The sequence below is a fragment of the Camelina sativa genome, chromosome 1 (assembly GCF_000633955.1).
Source record: "Camelina sativa cultivar DH55 chromosome 1, Cs, whole genome shotgun sequence".
Classification (NCBI taxonomy): domain Eukaryota; kingdom Viridiplantae; phylum Streptophyta; class Magnoliopsida; order Brassicales; family Brassicaceae; genus Camelina; species Camelina sativa.
The window spans coordinates 19601840-19606223 of NC_025685.1; positions in this window are offsets into that span (position 1 = coordinate 19601840).

Here is a 4384-nt window from a genome sequence, read left to right on the forward strand (position 1 = left end):
TCAATTGGGACTAGGTTCGAGACATTTCCACACCCAAAAGGTGTTTGATGAAATGTCTGACCAACTAGTGCCAGAGACTTACGTTCCTAGCCTAAGAGATTAGTTGTCTAGGATGTTTGTTGACATGAACGAACTTGGTTGTCATGCCTGCTCAACCATGTTTCTCTAGCGAGAGCTGGGTATGGAAATGGTTGAGTCTGAGTAGCTTTTACCAAGAGATTGGATTAGCTAAGTTGAGATGTTTGTTGTCTAGGGATAGATTGCTTGTGGCATGTTAAACACTTTGTAGACTAGGAGACTTCACCAACATCAATTACTCCCATCCTTAGGACCTCTTTCTTCCTGATATTTATTACATTCCTGAGACTGTTTCGTGTCTTGCCTTTTAGTTCATGCTTAGACTCATTTTCTGTTTTCATTCATTTTCGCTTCCTGTCATACATTCTTGTTTCTAGTTCAGTGACTCAATTTCGTTTTGTATTGTCATCATTCTAGGATTGTTAGACAAACACTATTTTATATTGGCTTAACTTGTTATTCCTTAATTGCATCTTGAGTGATAGTAAAGTTTCCCAACTAGATTGACACCTTAAGTACTACAACTGCATAAAGTTAATTGAACCTGCTAGGATAGACACACAAAAATCTTAGTATCAATTTGGCGCCGTTGCCCTTTGGGATTCGTTTTGCTACATTTAAGATTTCAAGTTTTGCAAGATTAAGTTCTGTTACTCTTATCATTCAGAATACTGACTTGTTTTGGTTGTCTGCTTGTTTGTTTTGCATCTCAGGAACCTGTTGATTGCAACCTTGCATGCACACTAGATCAAAAAGACATCAAAATCTCCTTCCTGCTGTTGACGACATCAATCGGTTGCAAAGACCACGACAAGCTCATACTTTCACTGATCATCCCGCACCAGTGACTATGCAACAACCTAACAGACCCAATCCGAGACCGCGACACATTGGTGCTGGGGATGCACCGAACACTCATACTCAGCGTGCTGGAATCGTCCCTCATGCTGTTCAGAACAACAACTTCGAAATCAAAAGTGGTCTGATCTCCATGATCCAAGGAAACAAGTTTCACGGGTTGCCTATGGAGGATCCACTCGACCACTTAGACGAGTTCGACCGTCTGTGCAGTCTCACTAAGATCAACGGAGTGAGTGAGGATGGATACAAGTTCCATTCTCCCTGGGAGATAAAGCTCATCAAGGGGAGAAAAATGTTCCCAAAGGATCCATCACTACTTGGGACGACTGCAAGAAAGCCTTCTTGGCCAAGTTCTTCTCCATTTCTAGAACAACACGTCTCAGGAATGACATCTCTAGCTTCACTCAGAAGAACTCAGAATCATTCTGTGAAGCCTGGGAGCGTTTCAAGAGCTACCATAGCCAATACCCGCACCATGGATTCATCAACGAGTCACTGCTGAGCACTCTCTACCGTGGTGCACTTCCAAAGCTACGCATGCTGCTTGACACTGCTTCAAATGGCAACTTCCTGAACAAGGATGTAGATGAAGGTTGGGAACTTGTTGAAAATCTTGCCCAGTCTGATGGCAACTATAGCGAGGATTATGACCGCACAGTCAGGGGGGAGTCTGGTTTGGAGGAGAAGTACAAGAAGGATATCAAGACTATCAACGACAAGCTTGATCGCCTCTTGCTAAGTCAGCAGAAGACCATCCACTTCGTATCTGAGGATGACCGTTTCCAAGTTCAAGATGGGGAGGGTGATCAATCTGCAAAGATCAGCTACATCTAGAATCAAAGTGGATACAACAAAGCTTACAACTCCTATAAGACGAACCCTAATTTGTCTTACTGGAGCACCAACGTTGCAAAATGTTAAAGAGGATTTCATTTATTGTTGAACCTTACTCCTATAAGCTTACTGGAGCAGTTCATTTATTGTTGAACCTGGGCAGAATGTTAAAGAGTATCTGGCTAGACAAGACATTCTAGAGGGGTCTCTGAAGCCTCTCTATGAACCTCCCAAAGCATAAGGAGTATGCAAAGTCAAGCTCAGAGACTTTAAACAAGCTCACTTGGGAGGAAGTCCCAAAGGTATCATTGTAAATATTTTTTAGGATCTTTGTGTTTTTGATTTTCGTTTTTAGTTTTCTGGTGTTCAAGAATCTGCAGAAGGGAGTATAGGCAACAAACAAAAAAATAAAAAAAGAGTGAAAGTATAAGTCAAAAGAAGGTGATGCGACGCAACCTAGAGAGTTCAACCACCACCGTGCGTTCTCAACCATCGTCGTCTCGAGCAAGGTTCAACCGACGGCATGGAATCAGACTCGACCCATCCTGAGAGGTTCATCACTCCGCACTCGTTCGAGCCACTCACGCCAACACCCGATAGAGCCTCTCTCTTGAGCCACACATAAAGTCTCCATCGAGCCAACTCGTCAGAGAACACTCTCTCCGGTTCCCTCCCCAGCACATCAATCTTCATATGTGTCACGGGAGCGTCAGCCTTCACCCGCTACTTCACGCCACTCGTCACACGAGTCTAGGGAGAGACAAGGACAAGGTTCGCGTGGTTCCAGAGCCTCCTCAAGTCGTCGATCAGCGCGTCGTTCTGCAGCTCAAGCTGAGCAAGAGGTTGAGCAGCGAGATGAAGCGCAGGGTGATTATCAGGACATGCAGGAGGTTGAGCAGCAAGTTGAGCAACAAGGTGATTATCAGCCTACATATGTGGTAGTGTTAGTCTCGGACCATGGTGAGTCTAGAGTCAACGACATGCAGTGCGGCGAGCAGCCGAACACTTATCAGAACACACAAGAGGTTGAGCAGCAAGTCGACCAACTAGCTGAGGCCACTCCCGCGGATCCCGAAAAAGGTGAAGGACATAGCCAGTATCACGCACCAACTCGTTGGGCAAGCACGAACTCCTTCTTCTACTACTGAGGTACTCCGACCTTCTCTCTAGACATACCATTTCATTCACGCATTGTTTTTGTTATGAGTCTCAAATCCTTCTGCAAAGTTTTCTTACACAGGAGACTGTGTAATTTAAGTTTGGGGGAGGGTTTGAGATGATGTATCTCATGTTGTGTCTTGTGATTCTTGTTTCAAATTTTTGCATCATATCATGTTTGAATCTGCATCTATATATTTGCATAGAAAAACCATAAAAATTTGAAAAAAAAATTTCGAAAATTTCCACCAAAAAATAGAGTGTTCATGTAGTTTACACTTACATATTAGGATTGAGTCTAGTGTTATTTAGGGTTGTTGCATTTAGCATAGAGGTTGATGATGATTATAACCATGGTAGCATGCTGGATTCAATAAGATAGGATCAAGGCCCTTGTTATTAGTTCTTTGATGCATGTTGATTGAATTTGAAAATGTAAGATTGAAGCATGTTTTGAATTGACGTCATTCCCTATCTATCTGAACCTAATCCTGACTTGCAATTATTTTGTTATGCATTGAAGTTGAACTCATGGATACCATACACATACTTGGATTGTCTTTCACATTTTTACCACCCTTGTTAATCCAAGTAGCTGATTCCCATCTTTGGAACAGTTTCCCGCACCTTTAACCAACCGTTCTTTCAAGCCAATTGTATTCTTGAGTGTCAGGCCTTTTCTGAGTTGAGCTTGTTAGAAAGTGTTAGGTTCTAACCGACAAGAGTAGGATCTTGTGTAGTTCTAGTTCGCGTTTTCCGGACTAGTAGGACTAGGTGAGAACTCGATTTTGGGGATTGGGTATGGATTTGTGCAGAAAAGTACAGGGTAGAAAGTCTTAAGGAGGGGGATGTGTTATCAAAGTTTACAAGTCTAGTAAAGGATTTGGGTTGAGTAAAGTAAAAAGATTTACTGGTTCTGGGCATAGAATGAAAAGATTAGACAAAGAAAAGAAAGTAAAATGTGAAAGATGTCTAGAGTCCTTAGAAGAAAAGAAAAAGAACCTTGCTGATAATAAAGATTTCCCAATCCGCTAGAATGATAAGAAGTGAACTCCTCCTATGACTAAGTGTAAAAAGTTTGAGATAATGTTTCTGATGAAGGGTGGAGATAGGACCAACTTCTGGGTTAGAATGTTAGGACTGAGTTTCCTTGGGGACCTTGGGTAGACAGGGCACTGCTCTTGTATGTATCAGGTGGTTTCAACCTTTAGCCTTCTTTTGAGCTCAACTCCTTTTCGTGAGAGAACCTTATTCTGTATTGACAAAACCACTTTAGAAGGAGACCATCTTCGTCTTTGACCCTCCACCCTAGCCAAATGAGTTCAATGACAATGCATAGCTTGATTCATGGTTTTCTGGTAATAAATGTTAAAGGGGGTGATTGATAGGATTGCATGTGTAGATTAAACATATGAAATTCCTTCACCATGCATCATAGAACTAAAAACAAGGA